This window comes from Tachyglossus aculeatus, chromosome X1 (genome assembly GCF_015852505.1).
Source record: "Tachyglossus aculeatus isolate mTacAcu1 chromosome X1, mTacAcu1.pri, whole genome shotgun sequence".
NCBI lineage: Eukaryota > Metazoa > Chordata > Mammalia > Monotremata > Tachyglossidae > Tachyglossus > Tachyglossus aculeatus.
Window position 1 is genome coordinate 41,624,763 of NC_052101.1, and position 15,608 is coordinate 41,640,370.

Genomic DNA, 15,608 nt, shown 5'->3' on the forward strand with positions numbered 1-15,608 from the left:
AGCACTTGGGAAGTACAAGTTGGAAACATATAGAAACAGTCCCTACCCAACAGTGAGTGGGCTCACAGTCTAAAAGGGGGAGACAGAGAACAAAACCAAACATACTAACAAAATAAAATAAATAGAATAGATATGTACAAGTAAAATAAATAGAGTAATAAATATGTACAGACATATATACAAATATACAGGTGCTGTGGGAAGGGAAGGAGGTAAGATGGGGGGATGGAGAGGGGGACGAGGAGGAGAGGAAGGAAGGGGCTCAGTCTGGGAAGGCCTCCTGGAGGAGGTGAGCTCTCAGTAGGGCCTTGAAGGGAGGCCTTATCATGATAAGGCCTTATAGGGCCTTATCATTATTATTATTCATTCAATAATATTTATTGAGCACTTACTGTGTGAAAAGCAGTATACTGAGGGCTGGGGTAGATACAAGATAATCACTCATTCATTCAATCATATTTATCGAGTGCCTACTGTGTGCAGAATACTGTACTTAGCACTGGGGAGAGTACAATATAAAAATCAACGGACACATTCCCTTTCCACAGCGAGCTTACAGTCTAGAGGGTCAGATGCCAGCACCCATCACTAGGATGTTGGGTGGGAAAGAATGGAAAGGCCCTGCTTACCTTCAAGGCCCTGCTGAGAGCTCACCTCCTCCAGGAGGCCTTCCCAGACTGAGCCCCTTCCTTCCTCTCCCCCTCGCCCCCCTCTCCATCCCCCCATCTTACCTCCTTCCCTTCCCCACAGCACCTGTATATATGTATATATGTTTGTACATATATTTTTACTCTATTTATTTATTTATTTAATTCATTTGTACATATCTATTCTATTTATTTTATTTTGTTAGTATGTTTGGTTTTGTTCTCTGTCTCCCCCTTTTAGACTGTGAGCCCACTGTTGGGTAGGGACTGTCTCTATATGTTTCCAATTTGTACTTCCCAAGAGCTTAGTACAGTGCTCTGCACATAGTAAGCGCTCAATAAATACGATTGATGATGATGAAAGAATGGAAATGTTCCAGCTCCCACCTAGGAGCAGCAAGAAAACTGAGGCGAAACGGAATGTCGCTTGAAGGTGCCGAAGTGAAGAATGGATGGTGTGGAGGAAGGACTCTTATCTCTCCCGGGAGGCTGGTTCCATCCCCGTGACGTGGTGACTCTTCCCATGGAATTAGCAGGTGCTCAACAATAGGCTACCTCCACCAGTCACCAAGAAACCCTCTGCCACAAAGTATCCAGGCTCCTACAGCACCCTCACTCTCCAGGCTGGTGAGGAGAAGACTCCCAAATCCGGGAAAAGAAAACAGCCCTCTTCCCCCGAGAAAACCCCTGATTCCCAAGAGAAAGGAAACAGTAGTCCGTTTATTTTTCCGGTTGTTGGACGAGTTAAGTTTGGGATGATAAATCACATGAATCACTAACGTTCTTTTTCAGACCCTGCAAGAGTCCATTGAAACGAATCCATCCGACATGATTGGGATTTTAATTAGTTTGGTTGAAAATAGAAGATTCACAGTTTCACATCAGCTTCCACTTGCCGGAACAAAGCACGGGGAGCCAGATCTAGAATTACATTACCACGGAGTTATGTTTTTAATGGAATTGCCACTAATACCGTTGATATGGGTAATTGCTTATGCTTATTGCCGGTGCTGCAATGGGCATCATTACTGAGGGGAGCGGCATGAGAGAACTCTGGGAAGGACTGGTTTGTTCTTGCTGTTTAAAGAGGGACTTAGAGGTCCTCTCTGAGCAGGCTGGCTTCTGCCTGCCTTTGTCGTGTAGGTTTAATTTGCGTTGTCACTGGTTACCCAGTCATTTACATTTTCCCCTGCTTTCCTCAAGGTTGGCTGAAGGGTTTGCTTGAATAAACAGAAAAGTGTCCTTCTGGGAAGCAGATTGCTTACGGCTGGACTTTTGGCTGCTTCAGATCATACTTTGGGAGCTGGGTCCCAAGCCCGGGCAGGACGGAGAGAGAGGGCCGCTTTTTGCTTAAGGGGATCGGGGCACGGAGCTAGGTTTGGATGAACAGCTGAGAAACCCAGTGCCTGGCTGGGATGCCAGTCCATCTTGAGCTGGCAGAGAGCCAAGCTTAGGACCACTGGGTGGGAGCGGCGCCAGCAGGAGTGGCTGAACAGGATTAAGGCATGTTGGATGGAACAGTATTGGAAGAGAAGGGGTGGAAATATCCTGCGTAATAATAATAATAATAATAATAATTATGATGCCATGAAGTATTTACTATGTGTTAAGCACACTGGCATTCCCACATGGGATCACAATCTAAGGGAGGGAGGGGGAGACAGAGAGAGAGAGAGAGAGAGAGAGAGAGAGAGAGAGAGAGAGAGAGAATGGGCATCTTATCCTCATTTTCTAGATGAACAAGTGGAGGCTGAAAAGGGTGGAAGTATTAACCTGGATAATAATATTAATGATAATAATATCATTAAGTGCTTACTGTTTGTCAAGCACTGTGACAGTCCCACATGGGATCACAATCTTAGAGAGATAGAGAGAGAGAAAGCAGGCATTTTATCCCCATTTTCTAAATGAAGAAATGGAGGCTTTTACTGATGCCTGTTGGAAAGAAGAGTGTTGGAAGAATCGGGGTGGAATTATTATCTTAGATAATAATAATAATAATAGTAACAATACCACAATGTGCTTACTATGTGTCAAGCACTCTGACAGTCCCACATGGGATCCCAATGAGAGAGAGAACAAGCATCTTATCCTCATTTTCTAGATGAAGAAATGAAGGCTGAGAAGGGGTGGAAATAGTACCCTGGATAATTATAATAATATCATTAAGTGCTTCGTAAGTGTCAAATAGTGTGACAGTCCCGCATGGGATCATAGTTTAAGGGAGAGAGAGAGCAGTCATTATATCCCCATTTTCTAGATTAAGAAAAAGGGACCCAGGGAGGTTAAGTGACTTATCCGAGGTCATTCAGCAGGCCAGAGGCAGAGATGGGACCAGAAGCCCGGTCTCCTGCCTTACATCCCCAAATGCTTTCCATTAGACCACACCAAATCTCTTGGTTTGATTGTTTTGGGATTCGCAGCTTCGGAAGGCTCTGAGATGATCACCGAAGGGCATCCTTGCTCTGCAGGCTTTCTGCCTAGAAAATCCATTTGATTCACATTAATGTCTTCCCCAGAAGCTCCCTCTCTCCTTTCCCTGTCTCAGGGCTTGTTTAATTTGGGGATGCAAATTCTGCTCTCCTCCTTGCTCCTTCCCTTGGTTTTCTTTAAGCTCTTAAAAGTGGCCTGAAATTGCCCAACAGAGCCAGGCCTGCCTAAAAGCCACAGGAACATTTCAAGACACTATGACATTTATGTTGTCTTCATTAAAGCAATTGAAAGGATCCATTGGGAAGCCCCTCATCTCCTTGGACTCTGGGTAGCAGTAGGAGTAGTAGCAGTAGAAGAAGAAGAAGTAGAAGAAGTTGTAGTAAAAATAGTAGTCATAGTACCAACAGCAGTAGCGAAAGAGTAAAAATAATAATAGTGTTGGTATTTGTTAAGCGCTTACTATGTGCCAAGCACTGCTCCCCATTTTACAGATGAGGGAACTGAGGCCCAGAGAAGTTAAGGGACTTGCCCAAGGTCACACAGCTGAGAAGTGGCGGAGCCGGGATTTGAACCCATGACCTCTGACTCCAAAGCCCGTGCTCTTCCCACTGAGAGTAGTAGTCTTATAGTAACAATAGTAGCGACAGTTGTTGTTGTTGTCATACTCATTCATTCAACGGTATTTATTGAGCGCTTACTGTGTGCAGAGCACTGTACTGAGCACTCGGGAAGTACAAGTCAGCAACATCTAGAGACTACCCAACAATGGGGTCATAGTCTAGAAGGGGGAGACAGACAACAAAACAAAACACGTAGACAGGTGTTAAAATAGAATAAATAGAATTATAGCTGTAAGTCTTATGCTGTCGAGTCACATCCGACCCATAGACAGGTGTTAAAACAGTCAGAATAAATAGAATTATGGCTATGAGTCTTATGCTGTAGAGTCACGTCCGACCCATAGACAGGGGTTAAAATAGTCAGAATAAATAGAATTATAGCTATAAGTCTTATGCTGTCGAGTCAAGCTAGCTCTCTTTCTCCCTTCAAGGCCCCGCTGAGAGCTCACCTCCTCCAGGAGGCCTTCCCAGACTGAGCCCCTTCCTTCCTCTCCCCTCGTCCCCCTCTCCATCCCCCCCATCTTACCTCCTTCCCTTCCCCACAGCACCTGTGTATATGTACATATGTTTGTACATATTTATTACTCTATTTATTTATTTATTTTATTTGTACATATCTATTCTATTTATTTTATTTTGTTAGTATGTTTGGTTTTGTTCTCTGTCTCCCCCTTTTAGACTGTGAGCCCACTGTTGGGTAGGGACCGTCTCTCTATGTTGCCAACTTGTACTTCCCAAGAGCTTAGTCCAGTGCTCCGCACACAGTAAGCGCTCAATAAACAGCATTGAATGAATGAATGAGTAGCGAGAGGAGTAGTAGTAAAAGTCGTAGTAATTCATTCATTCGTTCAGTTGCATTTATTGAGTGCTTACTGTGTGCAGAGCACTGTACTAAGCACTTGGGAAAGTACAATGCAACAATAAACAGTGACATTCCCCGCCCACAACAAGCTCACAGTCTAGAGTGGGGGAAGCCGTGTGGCTTAGTGGAAAGAGCACGGGCTCGGGAGTCAGAGGATGTGGATTCTAATCCTGGCTCCGCCACTTGTCTGCTATGTGAACTTGGGCAAATCACTTCATTTCTCTGTGCCTCAGTTTCCTCATCTGTAAAATGGGGGTCAAGACTGCAAGCCGCATGTGGGACCACCTGATTACCCTGTAATTACCCCAGTGCTTAGAGCAGTGTTTGGATGTGGGTTCTAATCCTGGCTCCGCCACTTGTCTGCTATGTGAACTTGGGCAAATCACTTCATTTCTCTGTGCCTCAGTTTCCTCAACTGTAAAATGTGGATTAAGACTGCAAGCCTGATGTGGGACCACCTGATTACCCTGTAACTACCCCAGTGCTTAGCACTGTTCTAAGCACTGTTCTAAGCACAGTGTTTGGCACATAGTAAGCGCTCAATAAATACCATCATTATTATCAGTACAAATAAATAAAATTAGAGATCTGTACATAAGTGCTTTGGGGATGGGAAAGGGGGGAGAGCAAAGGGATAAATGAAATTACAGATATGTACCTAAGTGCTTCTGGGCAGCGTGGATCAGTGGAAAGAACCCGGGCTTTGGAGTCAGAGGTCATGGGTTCAAATCCCAGCTCCGCCAGTTGTCAGCTGTGTGACTTTGGGCAAGTCACTTCACTTCTCTGGGCCTCAGTTACCTCGTATGGAAAATGGGGATCAAGACTGTGAGCTCTGCTTGGGACAACCTGATAAACTTGTATCTCCTCCAGCACTTAGAACAGTGCTTTGCACATAGTAAGCGCTTAACAAATACCATCATTATTATTATTATTTGTAGTAGTAGTAGTACAAGTAGTTGTAGTAGTAGTAGCAGTAGTAGTTAAGTAGTAGCAGTAGTAGTAGTAGTTGTAGCAGCATGGCCTAGTGGATAGAGCCTGGGCCTGGGAGTAAGAAGGTCATGGGTTCTAATCCCAGTTCCGCCACTTATCTGCTGTGTGACCTTGGCCAAGTCACTTTACTTCTCCATACCTCAGTCACCTCATCTGTAAAATGAGGGTTGAGACTGTGAGCCCCAGACGGGACAGGGGTTATGTCCAACTTGATTTGCTTGTACCCACCCCAGCTCTTAGTACAGTGCCTGGCATGTAGTAAAGCGCTTAACAAATACAAATGAAAAATGTCCTCCAAAAACTAAAGTTCTTCTCCAAGACAAAAACAGAAACCACCTGCCTAGTCCAACAAATTGGGAACTACTTTAGCAGAGGAAAAGTGGAGAAGCATTCATCATTCATTCAATTGTATTTATTGAGCGCTTACTGTGTGCAGAGCACTGTACTAAGTGCTTGGGAAGTACAAGTTGGTAACATATAGAGACGGTCCCTACCCAACAACGGGCTCAAAGTCTAGAAGGGGGAGACAGACAACCAAACAAAACATATTAACGAAATAAAATAAATAGAATAGTAAATATGTACAAGTAAAATAGAGTAATAAATCGGTACAAACATATATACAGGTGCTGTGGAGGGGGGGAAGGAGGTAGGGCGGGGGGGATGGGGAGGGGGAGAGGAAGGAAGGGGCTCAGTCTGGGAGTAGACTGGACAGGAGGAGACCGATAGCTTCAGGTATCTGTAAGAACACAGTAGGTGGAAGCAAAAGTCACTTCATTTTTCTGTGCCTCAGTTACCTCCTCTGTAAAATGGGGATTGACACTGTGACCCCCATGTGGGACAATGACTGTGTCCAACTAGACTTGCTTGTATCCACCCCAGTGCTTAGTTCAGTGCCTGGCACAGAGCAAGTGCTCAATAAATACCAACATCATCATCATAATTATACTTTATTCCAGCCTCCTTTAGTGCTGATGTTGTTTCTAACTAGTTCCCTACCCCTTCCCTCCTGCCTTTCCAATTTCTGGCCTCACTGCCTTCCACTGATGGATGAACGTTCAATAAATACGACCGAGTGAATGAATGAGCCCTCTGCAGTGCTTTGAAGTAACTTCTGGGCAATTGTGGATCTCCTTCATTGATAACTTCCAATCAATCAATCGATCAATCGTATTTATTGAACGCTTACTGTGTGCAGAACACTGTACTAAGCGCTTGGGAAGTACAAGTTGGCAACATATAGAGACGGTCCCTACCCAACAGTGGGCTCACAGTCTTGAAGTGGGCTCACAGTCTACAATAAGCCATGTCAGTGTCCGTAAGAAAAGCAACATCACCTAATGGATAGAGGACAGCCCTGGGTGTCAGAGGGACTTGGGTTCTAATCCTGCCACTATTATCTGCTTTGTGACCTTGGGCAAGTCACTTAACTTCTTAACTTAAAGCGCTTAGTACAGTGCTCTGCACACAGTAAGCGCTCAATAAATACAACTGAATGAATGAAAGAACTTCTCCGTGCTTCATTTCCCTCATCTGTGAAATCGGAATTAAGACTGTGAGCCTCATGTGGGACAGGGACTGTGTCCTACCTGATTAACTTGTGTCTACCCCTGCACTTAGATCAGTGACTGGCATATAGTAAGCACTTTACAAATGCCATAAAAAAAAATACCCAGATCAAAAGAGAGACAGAGCAATCCCTCAAGTCACAGAGAATTTTTTATACTGGCAAATGAGGCCCTGGTGCTGCTTTTAGTTACTTCCCAAACTCTTGGCATGTCTGCCAGGCTTATTCTGAGATTTCAACACTCTTCTATCATAAAAAATAACCCTGAAAATCAATATGGAAACTCCCAAAGGCACATAAATATGTTTACACTTCCAAACGAATGCTGGGGATCCAATCAATCAGTCAATCAATGGCATTTATTGAGCACTTACTCTGGGAGTCAGAGGACCTGGGTTCTCATGCGTGCTCTGCCACTTACCTGCTGTGCGACCTTAAGCAAATCACTTCATTTCTCTGTGCCTCAGCTCCCTCATCTGTAAAAGAGGGGTTCCTTACCTATTCGCCCTCCCACTCAGCACTTAGTACAGTCCTCAGCATGTAGTAGTTGCTTAACAAATACCATTATTATTATTAGACTGTGAGCCCTATAGAGGGGAGAGACTGCATTCAATCTGATTGTATTGCATCTACTCCTGCGCTCAATAAATCAATCCATTCTTCAGTTGTATGTATTGAGCACTTACTGTATGCAGAGCACTGTACTAAGCGCTTGGGAGAGTTCAATATAACACAGTTGGTAGACATGTTCCATGCCCCTAAGCAGCTTTCAGTCTAGAGGATGGAGCGGCCTAATGCTTCAAGGCACATAGTAAGTGGTTAATAAATATCACACTATCATTATCGTTATTATTATTAATTATCATTACTCCATGCAGAACCTTCTGCTAAGCACTTGGGAAAGTACAATAGTTTTGGTGCATGCAGTCCTCTGTCCCCAGGGAGTTTACAAACTAGTGGAAGACTTTATAAACTGGTAGGGGAAAAAAGGCATTGCCGCTTGCCAGCTGTGTGACTTGGTGCCTCAGTTACCTCATCTATAAAATGGGGATTAAGACTGTGAGCCTTACATGGAACAACCTGATCACCTTGGATCCTCCCCAGCGCTTAGAACAGTGCTTTGCACAGGGTAAGTGCTTAACAAATACTAAAATTATTATTATTATTATTAAAAAGACTTGGCCCTACCTGCAGAGTGATTTTACAATGGTTGGTACCAGAAAACCACCCAAAGTGAGAGCCACCAAGAGTTTCAAGCTAATAGGAAGTCCTATAGGGAGGGTGGGGACAGGACGGGGATCGTGGGAATGTTTGCCAAAGCAGTTGGCTCTGAGTCCCAAAATGAGAAATCATCATCATCATCATCAATCGTATTTATTGAGCGCTTACTATGTGCAGAGCACTGTACTAAGCGCTTGGGAAGTACCAATTGGCAACATATAGAGACAGTCCCTACCCAACAGTGGGCTCACAGTCTAAAAGGGGGGAGACAGAGAACAAAACCAAACATACTAACAAAATAAAATAAATAGAATAGATATCTACAAGTAAAATAAATAAATAGAGTAATAGATACGTACAAACATATATACAGAAATAACTTGCTGAAGTGGCAGAGCGCAAGTTGAGGAGCCAGAGGACCGGGGTGTGAAGTCTGATTTGTGCCACTAACTTGCCGTATAACCACAGGCAACTAACTTCATTTCTCTGTACCTCAGTTTCCTCATCTGCATAATGGGGATACTAATCCCTACCCTTCCTATCTACCTCACAGGGTTATCGTGAGGGCAAAAATGAGCTAATTTTAGGGAAGCCAGTGGAAAGAGCGTGGGCCTGAGAGTCAGAGGATCCGGGTACTAATCCTGACTCTGTCATTTGACTGCTGTGTGATCTTGGGCAAGTCATTTAACTTGGGTGTGCTTCAATTTCCTCATCTGTAAAATGGGGATTTAACACCTGTTCTCCTCTGTTGTTTGACTGCTGTGTGATCTTGGGCAAGTCATTTAACTTGGGTGTGCTTCAGTTTCCTCGTCTGTAAAATGGGGATTTAACACCTGTTCTCCTGGCTATTTAGACTTTGAGCCCTATGTGAGACAGGGATTCTGTCTCATGTGATCTTCTTGTATTTACTTGTATTTTTTAGACTGTGAGCCCACTGTTGGGTAGGGACTGTCTCTATATGTTCCCAACTTGTACTTCCCAAGTGCTTAGTACAGTGCTCTGCACACAGTAAGCACTCAATAAATACGATTGATTGATTGATTACCCCAGAACTTGAATCACTGCTTTGCACATAGGCAGTGCTTGAATACCACTAAAAAAAATTGAAAGACGACTGAGAGCTTTTGTGAGACATTAATGCAGACTGCCTACTGTCGGTTGTAGGATGGGTAATAGTAATGATAATAATGATGACATTTGTTAAGCGCTTACTAGGTGCAAAGCACTGTTCTAAGCGCTGGGAAGGATACGAGGTGATCAGGTTGTCCCAGTGGGGCTCACAGTCTTCATCCCCATTTTACGGACGAAGGAACTGAGGCACAGAGAAGTGAAGTGACTTGCCCAAAGTCACACAGCTGACAAGCGGCAGAGCTGGGATTTGAACCCATAACCCCTGACTCCCAAGCCCGGGCTCTTTCCACAGAGCCACGAATCAGTGGTATTTATTGAGCACTTACTGTGTGCAGAGCACTGATGAAGCGCACAATACAGTTGGTAGAAAAGATTGCTGTCCACAAGGATCTAATCCATGATAATAATAATTATAATAATGATGATGTTTGTTAAGTGCTTATTATGTGGCCGGCACTGTACTAACCACCGGGGTGGATACAAGTAAATCGGGTTGGACACAGTCCCTGTCCCACATCGAACTCACAGTCTTAATCCCCATTTTACAGATAAGGTAACCAAGGCACAGAGAAGTGAAGTGACTTGCCCAAGGTCACCAGCAGACAAGTGGCAGAGCCACTATTAGAATGCACGATCTTCTGAATCCCAGGCCGCTGTTCTATCCACGACGCCATGCAGGCGTTAATTCAGGTGTTAGGTTCAGGTCCCAGACTCACTGCAGGTTGAGCCTTTATCCTTCTCCTGGGGAGAATTTATTTTCCTGGGATTCCAGGCAGGGATGAATTGTGCTGAAGGAGAAGAAGGCAGAGGGAGGAGATCTGGCACAGATCCAAGACTCCGCTTTCTGAAGGAAAGGAGATTTTCCACATACAAGTAATACGATAATGAACAATTTTGCTACGTCTATAAAGGCCCAGACAACTGGTTTAAGCAGCAGGGGCTGTGGGGTTTGTCCCAGTGCATGGAGAGCCCTGAAAACCAAAATACTCTTTCTGGGGTGGGAGGACACAGTGGATGGAGAGACTGTCTCTGGATGACTGCATTTCAAGGCACAATTGAGTTAAGCTAGTTCCTCTGGAGCAGCACAAATTTATTTGCCATTGTGGGCTGAGGGCCCAACCTGAACATTTTTAAAGAATGTGTTCTTTCTGTGTTCAGTGACTTATCCGCGGAAATTACAGGTCAAATAACCAAGTACGAATAATAACGCTGAAAAGACTAGGGACAGATTCCGGCCTGCTCGTGAGCTGTACTTTATCCATAACTCTAAAGTTGACAGCTTTCTATTTCCAATAACTTAAACACTGGGCACCATAGAATTTCAATCATCTTGTATCTCGCCCAGCGTCCTCAGTCTTCAAGAATGTCTTGGAGGAATTGAATCAACTCTCTTTTTCATGTTTCCCAAATGAGTAGTGCAATGTCATGGAAATTAGGATAGAATACAGACTAGACGGCGGGGCTATCTTTCTCCTTCTTCAGAGATGAAGGTCAAAGACGCTTTATTTCTGTTTAACAGTTTCCTCCCAAAGAGGTTGTAAATAAAACCCCAGCTCCCATATTAGGGGAGAACAAAAGCGTTGATGGTGCCGTCCTCGAGACTGTCAAGAGCTTAGTACAGTGCTCTGAACACAGTAAGGGCTCAATAAATACGATTGAATGAATGAGAGCGAGCGTCTTTGTTTATGGCCCTCAGCCTTGAGGAATGAACTATTTCTGACAGAACATGAGTCCCATAAGAAATGTGAATAACCGTTAGCACACCTTGCTCCTAAGACAGAGAGCAAGAAGCAATAGGTAACCCATCTTTCCACTCGCCAACTGGGTTCTCTGCTCCCAGCATGTTCCATGTGCACCAATCAATCAATCAATCATATTTATTGAGTGCTTACTGTGTGCAGAGCACTGTACTAAGCGCTTGGGAAGTACAAGTTGGCAACATATAGAGACAGTCCCTACCCAACAGTGGGCTCACAGTCTAAAAGATACAAGCACCAGGGACACAAGCCGTTCCCGCGTGCCCTGGGTCTCTTCAATTTATTCATTTAATCATATCTATCGAGTGCTTACTGTGTGCAAAGCACTGTTCTAAGCCCTTGGGAGAGTAATGATAATAATAATTATGGGATTTGTTAGGTGCTTACTGTGTTCCATGGAATGTTCTTATTGCCAGGGTAGATACAAGATAATTGGGTTGGACACAGTCCCTGTCCCACATAGAGCTCACAGTCTTAATTTCCATTTTACAGATGAGGGAACTGAGACAGAGAGAATTTTTTTAGATTGAGAGCCCCATGAGGGACAGGGACCGTGTTTCATGCCCCTCTTTATATTTTCTCCCGGTGCTTAGTACGGTGCTCTGCACACACTAAGCGATGAGTAAATGGATAATTGGGTTGGACACAGTCCCTGTCCCACATAGAGCTCACAGTCTTAATCTCCATTTTGCAGATGAGGGAACTGAGACAGAGAGAAGTTTTTTAGATTGAGAGCCCCATGAGGGACAGGGACCGTGTTTCATGCCCCTCTTTGTATTTTCTCCCAGTGCTTAGTATGGTGCTCTGCACACACTAAGGGATGAGTAAATAGATAATTGGGTTGGACACAGTCCCTGTCCCACACAGAGCTCACAGTCTTAATCTCCATTTTGCAGATGAGGGAATGGAGACAGAGAAAAATTTTTGAGATTGACAGCCTCATGAGGGACAGGGACTGTGTTTCATGCCCCTCTTTGTATTTTCTCCCTGTGCTTAGTACGGTGCTCTGCACACATTAAGGGATGAGTAAATAGATAATTGGGTTGGACACAGTCCCTGTCCCACACAGAGCTCACAGTCTTAATCTCCATTTTGCAGATGAGGGAATGGAGACAGAGAAAAGTTTTTTAGATTGAGAGTCCCATGAGGGACAGGGACCGTGTTTCATGCCCCTCTTTGTATTTTCTCCCAGTGCTTAGTACGGTGCTCTGCACACACTAAGGGATGAGTAAATAGAGAATTGGGTTGGACACAGTCCCTCTCCCACACAGAGCTCACAGTCTTAATCTCCATTTTACAGATGAGGGAACTGAGACCGAGAAAAGTTTTTTAGATTGAGAGCCCCATGAGGGACGGGGACCGTGTTTCATGCCCCTCTTTGTATTTTCTCCCAGTGCTTAGTATGGTTCTCTGCACACACTAAGGGATGAGTAAATAGATAATTGGGTTGGACACAGTCCCTCTCCCACATAGAGCTCACAGTCTTAATCTCCATTTTACAGATGAGGGAACTGAGACAGAGAGAAGTTTTTTAGATTGAGAGCCCCATGAGGGACAGGGACCATATTTCATGCCCCTCTTTATATTTTCTCCCAGTGCTTAGTACAGTGCTCTGCACACACTAAGGGATGAGTAAATAGAGAATTGGGTTGGACACAGTCCCTCTCCCACATAGAGCTCACAGTCTTAATCTCCATTTTACAGATGAGGGAACTGAGACAGAGAAAAGTTTTTTAGATTGAGAGCCCCATGAGGGATAGGGACCGTATTTCATGCCCCTCTTTATATTTTCTCCCAGTGCTTAGTACAGTGTTCTGCACACACTAAGGGATGAGTAAATAGATAATTGGGTTGGACACAGTCCCTGTCCCACATAGAGCTCACAGTCTTAATCTCCATTTTACAGATGAGGGAATGGAGACAGAGAAAAGTTTTTTAGATTGAGAGCCCCATGAGGGACAGGAACCGTGTTTCATGCCCCTCTTTGTATTTTCTCCCAGTGCTTAGTACGGTGCTCTGCACACACTAAGGGATGAGTAAATAGATAATTGGGTTGGACACAGTCCCTCTCACACAGAGCTCGCAGTCTTAATCTCCATTTTACAGATGAGGGAACTGAGACGGAGAGAAGTTTTTTAGATTGAGAGCCCCATGAGGGACAGGGACCGTATTTCATGCCCCTCTTTATATTTTCTCCCAGTGCTTAGTACAGTGTTCTGCACACACTAAGGGATGAGTAAATAGATAATTGGGTTGAACACAGTCCCTGTCCCACATAGAGCTCACAGTCTTAATCTCCATTTTACAGATGAGGGAACGGAGACAGAGAGATGTTTTTTAGATTGAGAGCCCCATGAGGGACAGGGACCGTGCTTCATCCCCTTCTTTGTATTTTCTCCCAGTGCTTAGTACAGTGCTCTGCACACACTAAGGGATGAGTAAATAGATAATTGGGTTGGACACAGCCCCTGTCCCACATAGAGCTCACAGTCTTAATCTTCATTTTACAGATGAGGGAACTGAGATGGAGAGAAGAGAAGTTTTTTAGATTGAGAGCCCCATGAGGGACAGGGACCGTGTTTCATTCCCCTCTTTGTATTTTCTCCCAGTGCTTAGTACGGTGCTCTGCACACACTAAGGGATGAGTAAATAGAGAATTGGGTTGGACACAGTCCCTGTCCCACACAGAGCTCACAGTCTTAATCTCCATTTTACAGATGAGAGAACGGAGACCGAGAAAAGTTTTTTGGATTGAGAGCCCCATGAGGGACAGGGACCGTGTTTCATGCCCCTCTTTGTATTTTCTCCCAGTGCTTAGTACGGTGCTCTGCACACACTAAGGGATGAGTAAATACTATTGCTACCTCACTAAGAGCGGCGTTACTGACAGCGGGCCTGCAGTGTGCTGAGCACCAAACCAGACACTGGGGAGACATAGTGAAGTCTAAGAAACATTTCTTGCCCTTAAAAAGTTCCTTGGTGCCTAGAAACCTTCTTCAAAGCTTTGCTGTTCTCCTGACTATGTCTGAGAAGACTATAGTGTCTTGTGAAAGCAGCGTGCCCTGGTGGAAAAAAAAAAAACAGGCCTTCTAGTCAGAGGATCTGGGTTCTAATTCTGACTCTGCCAGTTGCCTGTTGAGTGAATGTAAGTCATTTAGCTCCTCTATACCACAGTTTCCTCATCTGTGAAATGAGGATTAAATACCTGTACACCCCCCGTCTTGGACTGTGAGGCCCATGTGGGACAGGAACCGTGTCTGAACTGCTTACCTTGTGTCTACCCTAATGCTTAGTAGAGTGTGTGGCACATAGAAAGCACTTAACAAATTCCACAATTATTATTATCATACACTGTGAACCAGGAAAGGGAATAAAAGTAAGCGCTCAGTAGAGTTCTCTGCACACAGTAAGCGCTCAATAAATATGACTGAATGAATAAATGAAAGGTAGACGAATCAAGAGGAAAGAGAAGAAGGAGAAGCACCGCAGGCCTGGAAGTTGGGGGCCTGGGTTCTAATCCTGCTCCACCACCTGTTTGCTCTGAGACCTTGGACAAGTCACAACTTTTCTATGCCTCAGTGACCTCATCTGTAAAATGGGGATTAAAGCTCTGACCCCCATGTGGAAAATGAACCCTGCCCAACCTGATTATCCTGTATCTACCCTACTTCGCAGTACATTACCTGGCATTTAATGGTGCTTATTAAGTACCATTATAAAAAAACCCAAAAAGTTGTAACTATGCCATTGAGGAGATGATGATCACATGCATTAGGATTTAAAGGGGTAGAAGAAAAGGCAGAACTATGAAGTAATACTGAAGTTTCAGACAGATTGAAAATGGGAAGTAAATTAAAGAAAGAACCTAAAGAAGACACCAAAGTTGTGAGAATGTGGGATATTTAGACTGTTGCAAGTTAGAATCCTGTATGACATACCATAATATGAGGTGCTCCATAAAGTGAAGATGGCAAATCGTCATTAATGCTATTTAATGAGAAGCAGCATGGCTCAGTGGAAAGAGCATGGGCTTTGGAGTCAGAGATCATTCGTTCGAATGCCAACTCCACCACGTCGGCTGTGTGACCTTGGGCAAGTCACTTAACTTCTCTGAGCCTCGGTTACCTCATCTGTAAAATGGGGATTAAGACTGTGAGTCCCCCCGTGGGACAACCTGATCACCTTGCATCCCCCTCAACGCTTAGAACAGTGCTTTGCACACAGTAAGCGCTTAACAAATCATCATCATCATCAATCATATTTATTGAGTGCTTACTATGTGCAGAGCACTGTACTAAGCGCTTGGGAAGTACAAATTGGCAGCATATAGAGACAGTCCCTACCTAACAGTGGGCTCACAGTCTAAAAGGGGGAGACAGA